A 24,112-nucleotide genomic window follows, 5' to 3' on the forward strand; every position below is an offset into this window, starting at 1 on the left:
TGTGCTCAGTAATGTGAAATTGAATCCCAGTGTTGAATACACTCATGTTTCTGTTATATCAGCAAAACAATAATCATAATATTGATAACAATATATTGTCTCCCTCTTCTGAACTCCTGCTTCTGTTATTATATATTGCCTATAACTAACTACCAGATGAATTCTAATGCCCGCTTTATAGTATCTTTTCTATCATTGTCTTCACCTACTTTTAAAATTCTTTATTATGATTTAACTTTTTAAAATGGTTATCTTAGATCCCCATTAGAGTGGAAAATACTTGAGGGACAGGAACATGCATGTCCCTTTATTGCTCCTAATGCCTTAGAGACACTCGGGAAATATTGATCAATTTGATTTGGCCAGCTCGTATGGTACAGTAGGACTGCCTCTCCTTTTGTTTTGTGCATTATACTTTATTAGTATGGCCTCACATAGTATTGGGTTTTTGGCAGCTACATGTTACTATGAGTTCAAAATGAGCCCAAGGCCTACTTCTTCCTTCAGGTATGTCTCTGTCTCTGTCTGTCTCTTTTTAATTATTTATATTTACAAAAAAACTTTCTGTTCAGCCTTTTACTTAAACATTAATATAGTTAATTTTTATTTCTTGTTCACCTTGTTAGCTTTAGCATTATTATCATACATAGTTCATAAATATCTGTATTCAAGTAATTAATAAATTATTGTTTGGTGTGTTCATTTCTATTGCTGCATAATAAATTACTGCAAACTTAGTGGCTCAAAACAATACCCATTTATTATCTCACAGTTTCTGTGGGTCATGAGTCTGTCATGGCTTGGCTGGGTCCTTTGCTGTCTCTCAGGTTGCCATCACTGTGGACTGGGACCACAAGTCTCATTTGAGGCCTTGGGGTCTTCTTCCAAGCCTACATGGCTGTTTTATTTAGTTCTTCATGGTTGTAGGATTGAAGTCCTCAGCTCCCCGGGGCCACCTGTAGTTCCTTGCCATGTGGCCCTCTCCATAGGCACATCACATCAGAGCAGCTTACTTCCTGAAGGCTGGCAAAGGATAAAGTCTGTCTGCCCCCATAGCAAGAAGGAATCATAGATAATCATGGGAGTGACTTCCTGTCATCTTCACTGTATTCTGTTGGCTAGAAGTTAGTCACAGATCTCACCCATGCTCAAGGCAAGGGCATGAACATCTGGAGGTGGCCATTATTGGAGGTACCTACAAGTGTCTGCTACAGTTGGCATAGAGCTGAACGAGGCTAATGGAAGATTTTGCAACTTACCATGAAGCCATTAATGGGCACTCAGTGGGTAAGGCTACTCTAACAGCTGTGACTCCAACTTTGTCATCTAGTGAATGTGTTTTTCTTTTCCTTGCTTATTACAAAGATACAAAAAGAGGTGATGTTCAGTAATTTCCCTAAAATTCTTCATCACATGGGGCCTTTCACCAAGACAAAGAGCACTGGAGCAGGAGCAGAGTTGTGGAGATGAGATTTCAGTTTGGATGCCTGTAGATAACCAAGTAGAGATTCATCTCCTGTGGATCTGGGTGCTTAAGAGAGGGGTTGGGCTGTAATAGAGATTTGGGAGCCCTTCATGTAAAGATGGTAAGTGGAGCCTAGAGTATATGCAGAGTTTGAGAGGGGAAAGGAGCTAAGAGTGAAGTTTTGGGGAAACCTAGGTACTTTATGTGAGTCCTCTGACCTCCTAAATCTAACAATCCAAGTGAAAAAGGAAACAGGATATCCAGCTCCCAAGGAAAAGTTGTATTATTTTTGTTTGCTTCCGTCTTCAGTCCCATCTCTTCCTGTCTATTCCAGGTACTCTTTATTTACCGATGCCCCTTTTCTTCTGGGATCTTCCTTCCTTCCAAGTGAACCCATTTGCTAGACTATCTATAAACACCTTATGGTCTCCCTTTGCTGTGCTCTCCAGATGCTAATATTTGTCTAGCCAGCCACCTAACCTTTCTGGGTCTCAATTTTCTCAAAGATGTAGGGAGAAGGTGATGATTTTTAAGAAGCCTCTTTTAGGTCTAAATTCTGTTCTGCCATCTTATTTCTCTCCCCTTTTCCCTTTTTGATTCTGTTGACAGTTCAGTTCCTTTTTGAAACTTCCCTCCCTTGGCCACAGAGTTGTACTTTCCCGGTTCTCTTTCTGCCTGGCTCTTCTGCTGTTGCTTTTGCTTCCTTCTGCCCACTAATTGTGTCCATATTTGGGAGCACTGAGTTTTTTGCCTTTTCTCTATTTGTATTCTCTCCCTGTTAGATTTCGTCTTCTCTTCTGCCTTTACCTCTTTTGGTTTTTCATCATAAAAGTAATACATGATGACATGTTTATCTTAAAAAAAATCATCTAGAAGCATCTTGAGTAAAAAGTGAAAGTTCCTGTCCAGCCGTCTGCTCTGAGGTAACCACCACTATCGTGTTGCTGTCCTTACTTCCAGGTGTTGAGTCCCCAAACCCATCAACTTAGCTCTCAACTCTACTTCTTTATCTATAGCTGTGAACAGAACACCCTGAACTTGAATGCTGTGCTTTCGGCCTATCAGACAATACAGCTGAATGACTTTGAGGATGTGGTTGATGTGATTCTTTCTGTGGTTGTTTCTGTTCTGTGGTTCTTTCATGTCTAATACGTATTTATTTTTGTGTCCTCATAGCATTAAAGGTATCAGCTGTAAGTTTGGTTGATCCTATTATTTTATGGCTGCTAAGCTCTCATTAGTACTCCTCCCCGGTTTGCCTACATGCACAGATCTGAGGAACTAGAATAACACTCTGTCAGAACTTTAGATGGAAAGTTGAGTGACTGAGATACGGCCCAGTCATTGGGAACCAGAACATGTGAGAGGTTAGGTAAATCCAAAAAAGGACGGGGATTTGTTGGAGGAGTGTAAAGTGACAGATGGGTAGTGTATTGCAAACTTTGATCAGTAAATTAAAGCCAGGGTGCTAACGTTAAAGAAAAATATCATGGGTTCTAAAACTTAAATATAAAACTTAAATATCTTTATCTAAAATATTAGCTACTGGAATCACTGTTCGTGTGAAAACATTGTTTTGGCTCTGAAAAAAGATGTATAGATAAGCTCTGCAGTGTGATGGGTCACTTTCCAAAAGTATTTTCCACTATAGGTATATTAAATCCAACTTAACTGGAAAGGTTCTGCCTCTTGAGAATCCAGATTGCCAATGAAAGTTGATTGCTCCGTGTTGTATTAATGAGTCTGTGTCATAAGCAAATGACACACTGAAAATTGCAGGTCTCTGTATAAGCCTAAGTCCAAAGAAATTGAAGGTCACCATCGTTAGATGGTCCATAGTAGTGGTTCTCAGCGGGGGGCAGTTTTGCTCCTCTTGGGGACATCTGTCAATATCTGGAGGTATTTTTGGTTGTCACAACTGTGGGGGGGTGTTACTGGCATCTAGTGGGGAGAAGTCAGGGAAATTGCTAATATCCTATAATGCCCAGGTCAGCCCCCCACAGGAAAGAATGACCTGGCCCAAGATGTCAACAGTGAAGTTGAAAAACCAGGGAATTTGGGGTTGGGAGGGAGCCATGGAGGTGGCATTGGTGCCCCTTTGTATTTATGCTGATGTCCTATAATTGTTAACCTTAGATGTTATGACAGTTGTTTGGATTTCAGTGATAGCAGCGTAAGTATCACGTAGTTGAACCTTATTTGCTTTTCTGGGTATTCTAATTAATATAGATATTAAAGGAAATTAGCCCCAAACTTTGTAATTACTCTTTTTTTTTTCAGGGGGAACTTACTGCCAGAACACTTAGAGACAAAAAAAAAAGAATGCTAAGACCTGATGTAATTTTATCTTGAGTTATTGTTCTGGCATACTGCATTTTAATTCTTAGACCTAAATACTACAGGTGACCTTATCTTAAACTGAGATATAGCTCAGGTGTTTAAGCGTGTTGCCCAAGGTCACCTAGTGATGTAATCATAGGCCCTGGGCCTGAAATCATGTCTCTTAATTTCTAGGCCATTGTTCATTCAATTCTGTCATTGCTTCTATGTTGCTGCTTTTCCTGAAGAGCACAATCAAGTATGTCAGAGTGGAAAATCTTAGGTGCCAGGTGTTTTGCAAATGTATACACGAATATTAAGCCTCACTAGTCATCTTAGAAAAAAAAGCAACAGAATAACCCAAAATAATGCAGAGTAAAAAAGGAGTTAGGCTTTTGTCACCAATGAACTTGGATGCCATATTACACAAATGGGGGGTGGAACTTAAAGGGAGTGGTAGGGTGAAAGGACCATTAGTATAACACAGCTGGATAGCATTTCTCTGAGCTACCATTTTGCAGAATGTTGCCTTTTGGACTGACTCCCAAACTCCATTTGGCTAGCACTTTGGAATTTTAAATGGGTAAAAAATATGATTTTCCATTGCTCCCAGCTGCCCTGTATGGTTTAATAGAATGAGTATTTAAAAGAGAATAGAACCAGCATTGATTTGCTTTATGAACTTGGGAAATATACTTGGTTCCTTCAGATGCTCAGTTCCTTCATACAGTAAATGGAGGATGTTAATGATAAAGGTAGTTAATATTTATTAAGCCATTACAATTTTTCCAGATACTGTTCTAAGCCCTTTACACATATTGTTAAACTTCAGTACAGCTATAAGGTGAATACTGCTATTCCTATTTTAAAATTGAGGAAACTGAGGTAAAGAGAGCTTAAATAACTAGTTTTCATAGCTAATAAGTAGTGCCTGGTATGGATTGAGATATGCTGTAAATAGAAAATACCCACTGGATTTCAAAGAATGTGTATGATAAAAAAAGAATATAAAGTATTTCAATAATTTTTAAAATATTGATTACATGTTGAAGTGATAATGCTTTAGATATATTGTGTTAAATAAAATCTATTATTATAATTAATTTCATCCTGTTCCTTTTTACTTTCTTAATGTGGCTTCTAGAAAATTTAAAGTTGCATATGTGGTTGGCATTTTTAAATTTAGGTTAGATGGCACTGCTCTAGAGAGGTTTATCAAGCTACCTCCTGGGGGTGGTTGATACCTCACCGTATTATGTACATGAAACTAAAAGCTGAGGAAGGCAAACATATTTAAGTACGTTGGGCTAAAGTTTGCTGTTGTCACCGGTAAGTCTCCAAGGTGGGCATTAGGGCTATTCTCTGATGGTTGTGTTATTACAGGGTGGAGAGGGAAGATGCTTTTCAACTTATGTAATTTCTAAAGTTTTAGTCCTGTACACATCTAATGAAGAACTGTGGAAGGCACTGTGTTGATGCTGTGGCTCAGATAAAAATCAGTAACTTGCATAGCAGTACTATTTACAATAGCCAAGACATGGAAACAACCTAAATGTCCACCAAAGGATGTCTGGATAAAGAAGCTGTGGTATATTTATACAATGGAATACTACTCAGCCATAAAAATAATAAAATAATGCCATTTGCAACAACATGGATGGCCCTGGAGAATGTCATTCTTAGTGAAGTAAGCCAGAAAGAGAAAAATACCATATGATATCACTTATATATGGAATCAAAAAAAAAGACAAATGAACTTACTTATAAAACAGAAACAGACTCATAGACATAGAAAACAAACTTTTGATTACCAAGGGGGCAAGGGGTGGGAAGGGATAAATTGGGAGTCCAAGATTTGCAGATACTGGTTGTTATTTATAAAATAGATAAACAAGTTTATACTGCATAGCACAGGGAACTATATTCAATATCTTGTAGTAGCTTATGGTGGAAAAGAATGTGCTGTACCCAGAAATTGACACATTGTAAATACTTCAATAAAAAAAGTTAAAGAAAAATATCAATAACTTAGACCTTGCCACCAAGGAGCTTCTTATCTAGTAAAAGAACATGTACACACGTGACTCTCCATAAAGTTGTAGGGAATGAGTGGTAGAAACAAAGGGCTTAGAATCTTAAGAGGACAAGAAGTAATGTGCAACTGTGGTAAGGAGGAGGAAAGGCTTGGGGAGGAGGTGACATTTGAACTGGTTGGAGAAAGATGGATAGGGTTTTAATAGATGTCCCCTCTGTCCTCAAAAGTACATGCAGAAATTGATGACAGTTCATTGAGCTGCCATGGTTTGCTGCTCACCAAATGGAGGCTCTGTGTGTGTCTGTGTGGCACAAGATGGAGAGAGGTCCGGTACATTGACGTGGGGATTCGTTAAGGACCCATTTGTGTTCTGTGTCTTCCTTGACCCACTCATTTCCTGCATAGATGTAGAAAATTCCACTCAAGGAACAGCTTACTTATCTAAGGCTTTTGATTTCTGATATCCTGGATTAGCCAGGCAGCCAGTGTTGCTTAAGCACATACCTCGTGCCTGTGCATATGTTTTATTTTTTCATATCTTTTAAAAAATATTTAATAGAGGTACTGGAGTTTGAACCCAGGACCTCATGCATGCTTAGCATGCACTCTACCACTGAGCTATACCCTCCTCCTTTAGGTATGTATAGATGAATGGACAGACAGATTAATTGTTTTTAAACTGTGGTTACTATGGGCCAACCTTGAAATTTAGATTTAACATGAATTTCTTCTTATAAATTCTCTAATCTCTCAAGCAAATAACTGTAGCTCTTTCCACAGGGAGGAGTTAGTTAGGGGGTAGAAAGAGGCCAGAAATGTTACTCTTAACAGAAGCTTCTCTATCTTGAAATGAAAAAAGTAGGGAAAAAAATCATCTTACCCCCTACACCGGCACTGCCAGTAACACTGTGTTCAATTCTGTCCTGTCCTATCTGCTAATTGTGCATCAAATTGACTGGTTTGGTTTTGTGTGGAAGACATTGGCATTAGAAAAAGGCTTTGAGGGGCGGGGAGGAAGAATATTACTTTCAAGATAAAATCCAGAAAGAAAACAACTCTAGAGCCTTAAGTGGTGTGGACTCTCCACTCTATACTTTCAGGGCCTTTGTCTTCTAGGTAGATTTCTTTTCGGAGGGGAGGGAGATAATTAGGTTTATTTATTTATTTTTAATGGAGGTAGTGGGGATCGAACCCAGGACCTCGTGCATACTAAGCACGTGCTCTGCCACTGAGCTATTCCCTCCCCCACCAGTTGTTCTCTGTCACTATCAGTGTTGCAGTGAACATCCTGAGTCAAATCTTTGTCACATTCTTAACTATTTCTTTGGTATAAATTATAAAAAGTAGAATTGGATACATAGGAGGGTAAAGGTTGATCAGTTTACACTCTTGAACTCTTACAGTCCTGTATATTATCATTTGGAAAATATTAATTTGGTAAGTCAGAAAGGGCTTTTTGTTGTAGTATATAACTTCCATTATGAGCGAGGTTGTGCTTTCTTTGTGTGCTTATATTGTTGATAATTCATTATCAGGTCATCACTTTCCCACTGATTTAAAAGTTATTTGATTATTAAGGAGAGTAACTCTTTGTCATAGCATTGCACATATTTATTCTCAGTCTTGATACTTGTTTTAGAATCTTTTTTTTAACATTGTTAATTGATTTATAATCATTTTACAATGTTGTGTCAAATTCCAGTGTAGAGCACAATTTTTCAGTTATACATGAACATATATATATTCATTGTCACATTTGTTTCTCTGTGAGCTACCATAAGATCTTGTATATATTTCCCTGTGCTATACAGGATAATCTTGTTTATCTATTCTACAATTTTGAAATCCCAGTCTATCCCTTCCCACCCCCCCGCCCCCTTGGCAGCCACAAGTTTGTATTCTACTTCTGTGAGTCTATTTCTGTTTTGTATTTATGCATTGTTTAAAAAACAAACAAACAAAGCATAGAATCGGTTTGTTTTTAATGTCCTTGAGTTTTCCTTTTTTTGGAGTCAAATGTATCAGCCTTTTCCTTTGTGGTTTATAATTTACATGTCTCTCACCACAGGGCATCTAAGGGCCAAGGAGAGATGCCCTCCCAGAACTGCTGCCTGTTCCTTCCAGACCAGCCTCCTGGTACTTGGAAGCTGAGAATTTCCTGGTCAATCTGCTTCCTGGGCTTGCAAGGACCTCTTTTGGGTTCTCTCCTCCTAAGAGGGGGACTCTGCCATAGATGTGAGCTCTCCTAGGTCTAAGGGGTGGTTGTTTGGTGGGAGAAATGTGTGTAGTCCACACAGATATGCCCAAGGAAAGGAGGGGCTCAGGGGAAGGGGGATTAAGACGAGGGGGGTTGTGAGCCTACGTTTGTATTACTGCCTCTGGCCTTACAAATATCAGGGATGGACCTGTTTCTCACAGTAATATTTATGATTTTAATTACACTTAAATCTTGAATCAACCCGGCATTTTCTTTGGGATAAGATACAAGATTGGAGGGGTGGTGGTTATAGCTCAGTGGTAGAGTGCGTGTTTTGCAGGCACGAGTTCCTGGGTTCAATCCCCAGTACTTCCATTAAAAATACATAAATAAATAAAAATTTTTAAAAAAGATATGAGGTCAAAAACAAACTCCCCTCCCCCAGATGTTGCTTTATACATGGAGAAACTGAGCCTTAGGTTGTAATTTAGCCAGAGTCGCTGGGCGGACTAGTGGCAGAGCTGTTTCTCATCACTGACAGACTAGTGCTCATTCCTTTGAAGTGGACAGACCTGGGCTGGATTGATTCTGGGGTCTGGTACTAACTGGCCTTTCCTAGGTTCTGTAGGCTAGGTCTTTGATTAATTAAGTAGGAGTATCCTCCCCAGGAAGATTTCTATATAATTTCACCCAGCTAGCTGCATTTTCCAGGTTCTACCCCTTGTGGTCTGGGCAGACATCATCCTCACCATAGGATGTTTATATAAAGCAGTCCAAACGCTACCGCCCGTAGTTGCAGCCTCTGTTCCTTATGTTCCAGCTAAAACCCAGCGGCTGGGAACACAGATATCTGTAGAAATGCAACAAAACCCTTTTATTTTACAGAGTTGGAATTTTTTTAAGGCTTCTGATGAGCTATTGTCACCCCACCCTCCAATTCCCTTGAGATACCATAAGCATAACTGTTAACAGAAGTTTGAGATAATTTGGCTACTTCTGAATACAGATTGCTTATTGTGATGACCTTGGTTTATTTTCCTCTAATTTATTTTTTCAGAAATTCATCTAGATTTGACTCAGTATTTTATCTTCTGTCTCTACTTTTAATCACATACTGCATACTCCAAAGACAGTTCAACCTAGCAACTATTAAACTGACTTTCAATAGGGCAGGCTTAGTTCTTTTTTTAATCTTTAATGAAGGAGAACCCTACTCTATTTCCCCAGTGGTAGAACTCTCAATTTACATTCAAGCAGAGAAAATGTGTTAATTAAAACTATCCAAGTGTAGTGAGCTCTACAATTTTAATATACGTTGCATCAGTTGACGGGGACAGGGATTGAAATAGGAAATAGCTCACAGGTACTTTTGTGATTCAGTTATGATGACACTGATATGTTAGATCTTCAGACTGCAAATTTTGGTGAAGCCAAAACTGATCCGAATGTATAGAGAACTGTATCACTACCTCCAAGGTCTGTCTTAGCTCTTTGGACTTGATTGCTGTTGCCTTTATTCTCAGACAACCTGCTTTAGGGCCTTAGAGCTAGTATTTTTGTTCATTTGTTTTGCTTTGTTTTATTTGTTTTCAGTTTAGGGGCAATATGGACATAACACATAATAGCATAGCTCTTTTAGTTGCAATGCACGTGAACTATGCTATTTTTCTCAGTCATAAATCTAGGATAAGACTGAAATTGCAGAAATGTGGTCAAAATACTCTGCAAGAAAGCAAAGGAGAGCAGAGGTATAAGGAAATAATATAAACAGCCATTTCTAGACTAAAGTTATATGTGTAAGAAAGATTTTGACAGCAGTGTCCCTTACCTTCCTAGTCAACTCTACACTAAAATATTTTGGGGGGGAGGTTATAGCTCAAGTGGTAGAGTGTGTGCTTAGCATGCACGAGGTCCTGGGTTCAATCCCCAGTACCTCCATTAAGTAAAAACTAAATACATTTAATTAGCACCCCCCAAAATGTTACTTTTTTTTTTTGCACTAGAGCCATTTGTGTTTCCAGTCCAAACTAGCCTGACATCCAAGATTCCTAGACTCCTACTGTCTCACATATGATCTAGTCCAGCCTCTGACTCAGGCTAGCAGTCCACTCACCCTGCAGTGGGTGATCGTTTCAGTTACCCTGCAAGTGGTGGTTCTGGAGTGGGGCTGCCTGAATTTGAATTCTAGTTGACAGCTGACTAGCTGTGGTTCTAGCTTTGGTTAGATGATTTAACCCCTGTATCTATTAGTTCTCTCACCTTTGACATGGGGATAATGGTACCTACCTCATAGGACTGTTGTGATGATTAAATTAGATGACAAACTTATAGTGCTTATTCTACTAGCTCGTTCTTTTTTTGTTTGTTTTATTTTTTTGGGGGGGTAATTAAATTTGTTTGTTTTGTTTGTTTATTTAATGGCAATACTGGAGATTGAACCCAGGACCTCGTGTTCGTGTACTGAGCTATACCCTCCTGCCCCTGCCTCTACTGGCACTTTCTTGTTGCTCTTACCGTTATTGGTATTCTGTTGTCATGAAGATTGAAATATTTGAAAATCCTTCTTTATTTTAAGCTGAAATCTGTCTCTTTATAATCTCTAACCATTATGCTGCACAGAAAGAAAAAAAATCTAAGCCTTTTTCTACTTGCCATCCTTTAAGATGCTGGATGGGTAAGGACGCTGTATGAAAGTACATTGTAAATTGTAAAGTGCCGTGCACTCTCCAAAGGAGTATTTAATATTGTTATTGTATCATGGTGTACAGTATAGTATTATCTAACCTGTCCATTGTACCTGCCACATCTTATCTTTTCCAGACTAAATATCTTGTGTTTCTTCTAGTATTCTCCATATAACACGATTTCTAGACCCTTAACCATCTTAGTTGCCTTACTTGGGATGTACTCTAGTTGATTCATGTCTCCTTTAAAACATGGCCCCTAGGATTTGACTTGGTCCTATGTATGTAGTCAGATTAATGCAGAGCACAGTGATAATATAATAATTACCTCTATCCTCCCTTAACAAATAGATACTTTGTTCTGAAGTGGAGAATTGTGTCAGCTTGCAGGAATATCATTCTTTTGGCTAAAGGGCCTTTTCAGATGAACTTCCATTAAATCTGTTGCATATTTTTAAACTTGCCTTCACTTATTTTTTTCACCATTTATTTATTTATTTATTTTGAGCCCTTTTCTTTGTACCAGGTACTGTGCTGTGTGCTGGGGATACAATACGGTGGCTTCTACCTTTATATTGTATTTCAGTCCTGGTCCAGCCTGTTGATATTTTTGGATTCTAGTTCTATTTGGAAACAGATTAGCTGTGTTTCTGTGTTTAATATCATTCATAAGCTTGATGAACATGCTTTCTCTGTCTTCCTTAACTTGTTGGGTTAAAAATGGTATCTTGAGGTGTGGGAGGGTATAGCTCAAGTGGTGGAGCACATGCTTGGCATGTACAAGATCTTGGATTCAATCCCCAGTACCTCCTCTAGAAAAAAAAAAGGCATCTCAGTAGTGCCAGGTACAGAACCCCGAGATGAGTAGCTAGATCTCCTTTTGTGAGTTGACATTGATCTATTAAGTAGTATTCTTTAAAAAAAAACTTTTGATTTTGAGATAATAATAGATTCATAGGATGTTGCAAAGAAATGTATAAAGTCCTATGCACCCTTCCCCCCATCTTCTCCCAAAGCTAATATCTTACACAACTATAGCACAATATCAAAACCAAGAAATGACATTGGTACAATCCAGAGAGCTTAATTCAGATGGTGTGTGTGTATAGCACTATGAAATTTTATCATATGTGTGGCTTTGTTAACCACCATCATGATCAAGGTATTTAACTCTGTCATGAATACAAGACTCCCTTGTTCTGCCCCTTTATAACTACATCCCTTCCCCCTCCCTGCGCCTACACCCTGGCAACTATTCTCCATCTCTATAATTACGGTGTTTCACAAATACCACATAAATAGAATCCTGCAATGTGTATCCTTTTGAGATTGGCTCTTTTTTTCACTCAGCACGATTTCCCTGTGGTTCATCCAAGTTGTTGCATTTATCCATAGTTTGTTCCTTTTTGTTGCCAAATAGCATTCCATTTGTGTTCTTTTTGAGTAAAGTTAGTCAATCGATCATAAATCAAATCTACCTGTATAATAGGGCAGGGTGCAATTCACTTTCTCATGTGAATGTAGTCCATGGGTAAAATGTCTTTAATGACTTACTGAAACTCAAAAACAGTCAATGGCATTACCTCAATCTACCATTGTGATCATTGCTCATAACCATCAGTTTAATATCCCCCTGTAGACTGGTTTTTTTTTCATCAAAATCAACGGTCTTTGGTTTCTGAGCTGTTTTAGAAATAATCTGACCTTTGAAAATTAGGCTGTTAGTTGTCCAACAATAGTCATCCTTCATTTCTGTAGTTGGCCGTGAACTTTTGGAGGTGACCAGCAGTGGCTTCTCAATCAGAAATGTTGGGTCTCTCAGTACCACAGGGTGTCCTTGATGTGGGCCCAGAGACCCAATCTCATTTTAAACTGCTGGCTAGTCTCAGTATTTCAGTATCCGTTGGGCTTTGTCAAACCATTATTTGTATTTGTGCCACCGTTTCCAATGTGAAAATTATCCCGATCATTGAAGATGGACTAGAAATAGGAACCGAGTCAGCCTGCTGGTGTTTTTACTCCCTCACTCTCTTTGTCACCTGTTCACATATATCTTCTATTTAGGGGTAGTGATCTTACCTTGAAAAATCTGAGCTTGCTGTAGCTACATTAGTTCCTGTAGCCTGCCAGCATGTTTCCTGTGTCGCTACTTTGTGTTCTTTAGTCATTTCTCCTTTTTTTTTTTCCTTCAAGATCACGGGAGATTGATGCTATTATGAGAACTTTTTCCCTAAAATCTTTTACTCCTCTTAAATCGTAGTCTGTTTAAGTGTCACTGTGGTCTCTTGTAAAAATTTTTGTTTCCGTTATCTGGGGGAATATCTTGGTACCTATCACACTTTTTTGTCCTTGGTCATTACCCACCAGTAAGGTGGGAAACTTAAGATGACATGGCCGTATTTCCTAAAGTTTCTTTCACTTCTACTTTTTACCAGTCAGTTCTTCTTTCTTGGTCAAACTTACACAGAAGTCTAGTTCCTCCCGCTGCTTCCTCAGCATCCGAGAGGATGAAATTGTCCCCTTATAAGTTCAGTACAGCCCTTTTCCTTTCATAGGCATATTGCTCCCAGGCTGACACTCCCTTCTCAGATCTCTTGTGGCCTCCAGAAATCCTTACTTTGGTCAAGAAATGTCCCCATATTCACAACCATTTTGCCAGAACTCTTTGCCTTGATGACAGTATTTTTTTTCCACTACCCTCTTTAATGGAAGCTGCTCACTCTCTTATAGTTCCTCAATCTCAAAGCTCGCTTCTGCTCCAGGATATTGTTCAACACCTTCCTTTTACCTTATTCTTTAGTGTGTGTGCCATTGCATCATATACAACTGTCCTCATTGGCATAGACTGATCCATGGGTTACCTGCTTACCATTTTTGAGGCCACTGGCATGTAGCTTAGTGTCTTATGGAATCCTGACCCCTGGCATCATCCTAGACCATGTCAGTGGCCACATGGATGCATAATCAAATCTCCAGCATAACACTTCTTTGACCTCCAGTACTATGCCCTTTGTTTTCATTCTGCTTCAGTAACTTCACCCGGTGGCTACACTTTGGGCCTCGTCACCAAATGGAACAATTCTACTTCTGAGGTTTCAAACTCTGAAATCAGTTTTTGGACTAGTACCTCTCACCTTCCACCTCCTGCATTCCCTTCCTCTTGCCCAGCCTCTCTGACCTCATTGACACTCAAATTCCCTTGTCTCTTCTTCCTGACTTCAGTCCTCTCCTGCTTCTACAGTCTTTCCCACTCACCCAGCCATTTCCCACTGCCACTAAACCCTGCCAGCCATTTGATACCAATTCCCACCAGTCTTCTCAATTCCCTCACGTGCCCCTCGTTGCCCTGCACCTGCCCTGCCAATCTACAATCCTCTATGGACTTTAGCATCTGTTTGCTTCTGTTCTGTTCCCAGGCTGCTGAGCAGTACTCAGGACAGTCACCTCCCCATGCGGATTATATCCATGACCAAACTGTGATTTCTGACCACAGCTGGATCCTCAACGGCTGCTGGCTAATCCTTTTTTACACATTCCTAGTTGGTTCCTTTTCTAATTTCCCACAGCATCTGTTCCTTTGTCTTACCACACCCCTCCAGTGCCCTAATTTAGCCTTCCCTATCCCCAACTCCCCCAACGCCAGCCCCAGCAGATAATCTAGTTACATACTTCCCAGAGAGGAGAGAGCCCACTGGTCACAAACTGTCTTTCCCTTGTAACATTTATTTCCATGGCTACTTTTATCTTCATTCTTTTTGTATCATCTTTCCCAAGGCTGACCTGTCTTTCTTTTTACCTATCCCCTGATGCCTCCTTAATGATATTCTGTCTTCAGTGGTAGAGCACATGCTTAGCATGCATGAGGTCCTGGGTTCAATCCCGAGTACCTCCATTTAAAAAAAAAAGATATTCTGTGTTCCATTAATCTCTTCCTTCTCTCTAGTATCTTTAGTATTTTCCTCAAAGAGCTCTTTCTTCTATCTGTAGACATATCCAAGAATCTCTTTTACCTTCCCCCAAATCTACATTCCCTATAGACTCATAGGAAATCTTTTGCCTTCCATTTTATCTGAAAATTTCTTGAAAGAGCCATCTGTATTTCTTCATTTTTCAGCCTTCAACTCATAAATCTGGCTTGTGCACCCTTCCCGCTACTAAAAACTGACCTCTCATAGGTCAGCATTGACTTTGAAATTCAGATTGGGTGGGTTGGATGTCCTGAGATACAGAAAACAGAGGAGGGAAGGGATGTGTGTGTGTGTGTGTGTGTGTGTGTGTGTGTGTGTGTGTGTGTTTGTATACACAAGATTGCCCCTGCTTGTTTAGAGGGGAAAAGAAGTATGAGGAAGAGGGGATATAATTCAATACTATACCTTTCTTGTATTCCAGAGATGTTCGTAACATGACCTAATAACATCATTTCTTTCTCTTTTCTTTTATTCTCAACCGTTATTCACTATGTTTCCACCATCTGGCTTGTTAAATTACATAAGAAAGTACCATACCACCTTTTTACTGCAAATGACAGTGATGATAACAACGATGATGATAGTGGCCGCCTTTTGGGTGCTTACTCTGGGCCACACGCTGTGATACATATTTGAATGCATTATAGCCTTTAGTTTTCATGTCAGCCTAGTGAAGTAAATATTCTAATACCCATTTTATGGATGGGCTAATGAGGGTTCAGAGAAGTAAGGGTTTTAACCAAGATTACATGGCAAGGAAGAGTCAGCACCCTGGTCAGCCTGGCTCCAAACCTCTCTTTAACTATTATACTCTACTGCCTTCTATGATCTAGTGCCAGATGCCATCTCACTAGCGCTCTCTCTGTCTGTTTTTTTTTTTTGGTTGGCATTTTACTATCTGTCTGTCTGTCTGTCTGTCTGTCTGTCTATCTATCTATCTATCTACCTATCTACCTATCTATCTGTTTCTTTCTTAGTGAAGTTACTGGGGATTGAACCCAGGATCTTATGCATGTTAAGCACAGTGCTCTACCACTTAATTATACCTACCCCTGGTTTTTCTTTCTATGTCACATTTTTGGTGGTATTTTTTCCTTTCCTTAACATTTTCCAACCATATTTGTCATGTTCATGAATCCCCAGCAAAATCATTTCTTCCCAGTCTGTGTGCAATTTCCTCCATCCCTTGCCAGAAGTTCATCATCCTGAGATCTTAAACGATTATCCAGAAAACCACATCCTATTCTTTGACATCATCTAAGTAGCAATATATTCACTTCCCATATCCTCCCTTCTAATCAAAAGTCATGACCTTCAAAAGGAAGAAGAGATAAAAAGCTTAAAGTCTTCAGTTTCCTACCTAAACATTCAAAGTCAGTAGATATAGTCCAGCTTCTTCTTGGTTGTATAATTGGTTCTCAGATCTAAATATCTGCAGGACTGAAAATCAACTGGAAGGTGCAATGCATGCATCTCACCATATCCATCTCATTGAAAGAGTCAAAGACGTCCAGGATGGGAGAATTAGCTGGGACTGAAAAAAAAATAAGTCAGCTCTTGCTGTTCATTGGGCTGGGAGGACAGACACTGCTAAAGAAGACTGCAAAGTTAACAGGAAACATTGTTGCTCCCTGACTCAGGTAGCAGCTATGAAAAAGCATACAGGTACCCTCTCTCAGTGAATGCTGCTTTCTTGTTAATAATGCTCCAGACCCACTCTGCTCTTTCCATCTATTACTGGGGCTTAACAATTGCTGAGCTGCCTTTGCCTCAGAAGAGCATCCAATCCCTAGTTTATCCCCGTTTCTCCTAATCCCACCTCAGAAATAATAAGCAGTCCAGAACCAATCCCCAGTTTCCTCAGGCCCACCTCAGAATCATTCAGAAACATCCCCCAAAGATGTTCCCCTCCTCCTTCTTGGTGAGCAGTGTCCCATGGTTCCTCTGGAGCACCCTTCCTTATAATGAATGTATGAATCTGACTTGGTTAGATTACAGACTTGTCCTTGGTAGTCCCTAGGCGATGACGCCTTAAATATCATGGTCACCTTGAGCTTTCCCCAAATGAGAACTTGGCCTCTTTCATTAAATTCAAGCCTGGCCCAGTTCCATATTTCTTGTCTTGAGCATGAAGGTCCCCACCCACTTCCTGGCTCAACCCACGTATAGTGTTAATAACAGATTGATATGGTGCCATCTTAGCCTTGAGGTGATAGTATGAGCTGAAAACCCAGGAGTAGAATGAGATTAGGGACTTGACATACCTGAGTCAGTACCATACATGGTGGTGAAAGGGATGCAGACTTAATGAACAGCCAGCTGGTGACTCCAGAAGGAGGTGAGTGGTGAAAAAAGTGAGGAACATGCATTGTATAAAAACATAAAATAGGGAGGAGGGTATAGCTCAGTGGTAGAGTGTTTGCTTTGCATGCACAAGGTCCTGGGTTCAATCCTCAGTACCTCCATTAAACAAACAAACAAACAAACCTAGTTACTCCCCAAAATTATTTTAAAAATAAATAAAAATATTTTTAGGTAAGTAGGGAAATAGCTCAGTGGTAGAGCATGTGCTTCGCATGCATGAGGTCCTGGGTTCAATCCTTAGTACTGCCATTAAATAAATAAATAAACCTAGTTATCTTCCCTCCACCCCCCCAAAAAAAAGCAAAACAAAAAAATATTTTTAAGGAAGAGTTTGACTTAGGGTGGAGTAGAGGGGCAAGAGCAAGTGATTCCAGGCACAGCTGAATGGTTTGTGTAAAAGGATGGAAGCTGGAAGGAACAAGTCATGTTGGAGCAGTAGCCCTCCCCTTGAGACTGGAGAGGCAAACAACAAGAAAGCTCATATTTGTCAATCTTTCTTCTCAGTGAAGTATGTGGTTTGAGGATTGAGGAGAGGCTGATGAGGCTTGAAGAAGAGACTATTGGAACAGGTGGCCATCACAGTAACGTAAAAGTAGTCTAGAAAGGTGGAGGTCCATCCATGTTGCTGCAAATGGCATTATTTTATTATTTTTATGGCTGAGTAGTATTCCCTTGTATAATGACTGAAATAAGCCAGAAAGGGAAAGAAAAATACCATATGATATCACTTATATGTGGAATCTGAAAAAAGGACACAAATGAACTTACTTACAAAACAGAAACAGACTCACAGACATAGAAAACAAACTTGTGGTTACCAAGGGAGAAAGAGGGAGGAGTGTAGGGATAAACTGGGAGTTTGGGATTTGCAGATACTATTATGTATAAAATAGATAAACAAGGTCCTATCCTACTGTATAGCACAGGGAACTATATTCAATACCTTGTAATAGCCCATAATGAAAAAATATGAAAAGGAATATATATATGTATATATACACATAAATATATGTATAACTGAATCATTATGCTGTACACCAGAAATTAACCAATGTTGTAAACCGACTGAAAGAAAGGAGGAGGGACAGAAATGTCTGGCAGACCCCAGGACAAAGTGGTAGCTACCTGGCTGATTCTTTTAAGGACACTTTACTTAATACTATCTGTGGAGAGGATGCTTACAACTTCTGCTCACCTGGGGCACTCAAAGCAAGGAAATCTTTTTGCTTGATTCTGACCTTACATTAGATAAAAGTGAATTTAATTTCTCTTTTTAAAAAGTATCTCAGGACAAGCATTACAAACTAGGTCACTATTCCCCTCAAAAGAGGGGTGACAGGTAAGTTTCATGTCAGTTACTTTGAAGACCGTTGTTTCCCAGTGAGGAAGTTTAGGATATAGTCCATGTTCTTCCTGTTTGTGGGCCATTAAGTCTGTCTTTTTTCTTGTAATCACCAAAAAGTGCTAAGCAATGCCTGCAATGCATCATCATTTTGGCTGAAACCAAAGCCTTAATTTCTGCTGCTTTTGCAATGAACTAGCACCTTTCTTATCTTGGGCAACTTCATTGAAGTTGGTTAACTGGTTAGGTGGTAACACTACCTTTTTGGGATTATTTCCTACTTAGATGGGATGCATGTTGCATTTTTAACTCTGACTGTAGAAACAGTAATATTAAGTATGGTAAATTTGCTTTGATCCAGAAGAATATTTGTTCAGCGACCATTTACTGACCACCGACTATGTGCCAGAAAATGTCAAATGATGTTTTAAAGAGTTGAACTTTTTTTGGTGTTAAAATTAGAGCAGCAAACAAGATATGTTCTTTTTTTTAAACTGAGGTATAGTCAGTTACAGTGTATCAATTTCTGGTGTACAGCATAATGTCCCAGTCATGCATATATATACATATATTTGTTTCTGTATTCTTTTTCATTAAAGGTTATTACAAGATATTGAATGTAGTTCCCTGTGCTATATAGAAATAATTTGTTTTTTATCTATTTTTATGTATTGTGGTTAACATTTGTGGATCTCAAACTCCCAAATTTATCCCTTCCCACCCTCTTTCCCCTGGTAATCATAAGATTGTTTACTATGTCTGCAAGTCTGTTTCTGTTTTGCAGATGAGTTCATAGGGTCCTCTTTTTTCTTCCTTTTTTTTTTTTAGATTCCACATATGCATGATGTCATATGCTATTTTTCTTTCTCTTTCTGGCTTACTTTACTTAGAATGACAATCTCCAGGTCCATCCATGTTGCTGCAAATGGCATTATTTTATTCTTTTTACAGCTGAATAGTATTCCATTGTATAAATATACCACAGCTTCTTTATCCAGTCACCTGTCAATGGACATTTAGGTTGCTTCCATGCCTTGGCTATTGTATATAGTGCTGCTATGAACACTGGGGTGCATGTAAGATATGCCCTTTTGAAAGAACTTAGGAGGAGTAGGTGAGTGTTTACTTCTGAAAAAATACTTCATTAATTCCATCCAGTTGTGAGTAAAATTACTGTATTTGAGCAAAAAGTATAGATTGAAACAAACTTTTGCCAATCACAGCTTTAATGAACAAGTAGCAATTTAGTGCCAGGCTTTGTTCTAAGCACTTTACAAAGACTAACTCATGAATCCACCAACCCTGTGAGATAGATACTATTTTCACCTCCATTTTATAGGTGAAGAAATGGAGTCATGTAGAGGTTTGGTATCTTGCCCAAGGTTACAAGATATGAAGGCATGATGTTAGGATTTGAAATATAGGCCGTCTGTGCTAACTGTATTAAACTGCAAATAGATTCCTTCTGAAGGACCTCTAAGTTTAATTTGCTTGAGTGGATTTCTCATGCCCCCTGAAATCCTGCTCATGCAATTGATGCTTTTATTTAAACTCCCTTGTCCCTATATGAAGATATCTTTCTACCCAGCTATAATCTAGATTATGGCAAATTTGGAATTAATGGTATTTAATTTTAAATTCTGCTATTTTTATTAAATTATTTTTTGCCAGTTTTTTGAGCATTTACTGTGTGCAGGGCACTTGTCTCCAAGGCTCATTCTTTTAACCATCACATTGTTCATTTCCACAAGCCCTCTCTCAACAGCAGATTCTTAGAGACCTGATGTGGGATGACTTTATCCTGTCTCAGTCTATTAGTGACTGAGTCGCCAAAATCCCAGGAAAAAAATCTTTCTTGAACTATATCAATATGTACAATGTCTAAAAATTGTGTCACATGCAACAACACATATGTGCTTCCAGGACACCCAGCAGCAGGATGGAAATAGCTCTGTCTTGTGTTGTTGTCTTGGGTTGCTCATTCCACTTAGAAGGTGAACACTGAGGGGTCATAATCCTCAGCTTAAAACCAGGAGTATTGAAGAGAGGGTATAGCTATTGGTTGAGCGTATGCTTAGCATGCACTAGGTCCTGGGTTCAATCCCAGTACTTCCATAAAAAAATGCAATAATATAGCGTATAAAATTTAAATAACCAATAAAGACTTTAAACAAAATTAAAGAAAGAAAGAAAGAAACAAACAACAACAACAACAACAAAAAACCCAGGAGCATCAAAGTAACAAAGGAGCTGAAGGATCTGCCTGGGGTTGGTTTATTGATTTGTGAGATCCTGTTGGCCTTGAGAACATGTGATTTTTATCTATTTTTATCAGCTTTATTGAGACATAATGACACACAATAAATGGCACATATTTAACGTGTACAGTGTGATAAGTTTTGTGATAAGTTTTGAAATCCATCTGTGAAACCATTGCCACAATCAAGATAATGAAAATATCCATTACCTCCAAAAGTTTCTTCCCAGCCCTTTGTTAATTTCTTCCTTCTCAACCAATGGGGAACTGCACTGCCTTCCTAAACTACTTCCTATCGCTATGTGTTAATTTGCATTTTCTAAAGTTTTATGTAAAGGGAATCATACAGTATGTAGTCTCTTTTGTTTCGCTCCTTTTGTTCAGCATAATTATTTTGAGAGTCATCCATGTTGTATGTACCAGTAGTTCATTTCTTTTATTATCCTATTGTATGGACATACCACAATGTATTTATCCATTCCCCTGCTGCTGGACACTGGAGTTATTTTTGTTTTTTAGCTACTATGACTAGTGCTGCTGTGAACATTTGTGAGCAGATCTTTCTAGGACATTATGCTTTCATTTCTCTTGAGTAAATAGCTGACATTGAGTCATATGGTAAGTGTATGTTTAACTTTGAAGAAACTGCCAACCTGTTATACAAAGTTGTTGCTGATGGGAATGTAAAATTGTGGAGTCAGTGAGTTTCAGTTGCTCCACATCTGTCCCAATACTTGATCTGGTTAGCGTTTTTAATTTTAGCCATTCTAATAGGTGCATAGTGGTATTTCATTGTAGCCTTAAATTGCCTCTTTTATTTGCGTCATTTTATTTAAAGTAGGGTTTTTAATAGGCAGCATGTAGTACATAGATTCTTGGTTTCTAAATACAGTCTGTAGATTTTTGCCTTTAATTGATTTGTTTAGATAGACTGTTAACAATTTAAAAGACTTATTTTGACGTAACTTATCTAACACCATACAATCCACCTATTTAATGTATGACAATTTAATGGTTTTTATTACATTTAGAGTTGTGCAACCATCACCACAATCTAATTATAGAATATTTTCATCACCCTGAAAGACATCCTGTGTCCATTAGCAGTCAGTCTCATGCCCTTCAATCTCCACTCCAGCCCTAGGCCACCATCAGTCTATTTCCTATCTCTGTAGATTTGCTTATTCTGGAAATTTCCTTTAAATAAAATCTTACAGTATGTGGTCTTTTGTGACTGGCTCCTTTCATTCAGCATAATGTTTTCAAGGTTCATCCATGTTGTAGCAGTTAACAGTACTTCATTCATTTTTTGGCTGAATAAGATTCCATTGTGTGGATATTCCACATTTTGTTCATCAGCTAATAGATTTTTGGAGTTGTTTTCTATTTCTTGGCTATTATGAATAATGCGACTATGAACATTAGTGTACAAGTTTTCGGTGACTCTGTATTTTCATTTCTCTTGGCTATGTACCAAGGAGTGGAATTGCTGTCATATTGTAATTCTGTGTTTAATATTTTGAGAAACTGCCAAATCATTTTTTCCCCCTTAAGCAGCTGCAGTGTTCTGCATTCCTAGTAGCAATGGATGAGGGTTCCAATTGCTTCACATTCTCGCCAACACTTGTTATTGTCTGTCATGGGATGTCTTTCCATTTATTTAGGTCTCGTTTAATTTCTTTTAAGAATATTTTAGAGTTTTCAGAGTACACGTTTGGTATTTCTTTTGTTAACTTTATTCTAAGTGTCTTATTATTTTGGATGATCCTATAAATGCAATTGTTTTCTTAATTTCATTTCAGATTGTTCATTAAAAATTTTTTTAATGGAGGTACTGGGGATTGAACGCAGGACCTCATACATACTAAGCACGCACTCTACCACTGAGCTATACCCTCCCCCTAGATTGTTCATTGATAGTGGATGAAAATGCTATTGATTTTTTGTCCTGCAGCTTTGCTGAACTCATTTATTAGTTCTAATAGTTTTTTTAGTGACTTTCTTGGGATTTTCTCTATATATGATTGTGTCATCTATATTTGCAGATAGTGTTACTTCTTATTTTCCAGTCTGGATGCTTCTTCTTTCTTTTTCTGGTGTAGTTGCCCTGGCTCGAACTTTTAGTACCATGTTGTAGAGAAGATGTGACGTTGTACATCTCATCTTTTTCCTGATTTTAAGGGAAAGCATTCAGTCTTTCACCATTAATTCTGATGTTAGCTCTGGGCTTTTCATAGTTGGATTTAATCAAGTTGAGGAAGTTCTCATCTATTCCTAGTTTATTGATGGTTTTATCACAAAAGCGTGTTGCAGCCTCTGCCCTAGGAATGAGCTGGAGTGAGGATGATCCAGACTCAGTGTTCTTGTCCTGTTGCACGTGGAGTAGAGTTTCTACCCTTCAGCTGTAAGCTGGGTGAGAGAAGGGAGACTTGGTCTTCTTGGCTGCACCTGATCAGGATACTTCTGCAACACAGTCAGGGGGATAAGGAACACTAGCAACCTCCCCTTCCTGGGGTGAAACTGTAGCCCTAGACTGGCATCTGGGAGGGGTCTGCGCCCCCATCTTCTTGGCTGCCCAGGATAGAGCCTCTGTCATGCAGAGCTTTAGATCATAGCTCAGATGCCATCCATTCTCTCTGTTCTTGCTGAGATTTAATAGGTTTTCTTCAATGTATGTTTCTACATTTGCTGCATGCCCTTAGGACAATTTCCAGAGACTTAAAATGATTGCTTTTAGAGGGGGTGGGTATAGCCCAGTGGTAGAGCACATGATTAGCACGTGCAAGGTCCTTGGTTCAATCCCCAGTACCTCCATCATAAAAAAAAAAAGAAGATTGCTTCTAAAAATAATTTTACCAGGTAAACTGTTGCTTTGCTGGGGATATAGTGGGCCAAGCTCTTTCCCCTGCCATTTTATAAGTCCCAACCAATTATTAGAATTTCTAATTTATTTGGAAAAAATTTCAAACTTACTGAAAGTTTGCAAAAAAAATAAATACAAAGACCACCCTTACAGCCTTTACCCAGATTCAACTACTATTAACATTTTACTTCATCTGCATGCTCTGGTATGCCTGTGTGTGTGTACACATATTTTCTGTACCACTTGAGGGTAAAGTACATACATCATGGCTCTTTACCTCTAAATAATTGAGTGTGTGTTTCTGAGGAGTAGGGATATTCTGTTCCGTAACTATAAGATGGTTACCAGTTTCAGTAAACTCTGTATTGATTATTGATCTCATCTACCTGTATCGAATCCTGTATTTTTATCTCCTGCTTCCTCCCTCTGTTTTTGTATGCATTTTCTGTTGTACATAATATTGAGACATGAAGAGAGGGGGATATAGCTCAGTGGTAGAGTGTATGCTTAGCCTGTGTGAGGTCCTGGGTTCAATCCCCAGTGCTGCCATTAAAAAATAATAATAAATAAATAAACAAACCTAATTACCCCCTCGCCCACCAAAAAGAAAAAAAGACA

General features: G+C 38.8%; 1 protein-coding gene and 1 non-coding gene across 2 annotated transcripts in view; both read left to right on the plus strand.

Annotated features, from left to right (window-relative positions):
• Positions 1-24,112, plus strand: part of CLCN5 (chloride voltage-gated channel 5) — a 160,944-nt gene that overhangs the window by 18,482 nt on the left and 118,350 nt on the right. The gene's annotated exons all lie outside the window — the stretch shown is intronic.
• Positions 17,061-17,133, plus strand: TRNAA-UGC (transfer RNA alanine (anticodon UGC)). Its single transcript has one exon. It is a non-coding gene; the product is annotated as a tRNA-Ala (tRNA).

Source organism: Vicugna pacos, chromosome X (genome assembly GCF_048564905.1).
Source record: "Vicugna pacos chromosome X, VicPac4, whole genome shotgun sequence".
Lineage (NCBI taxonomy): Eukaryota > Metazoa > Chordata > Mammalia > Artiodactyla > Camelidae > Vicugna > Vicugna pacos.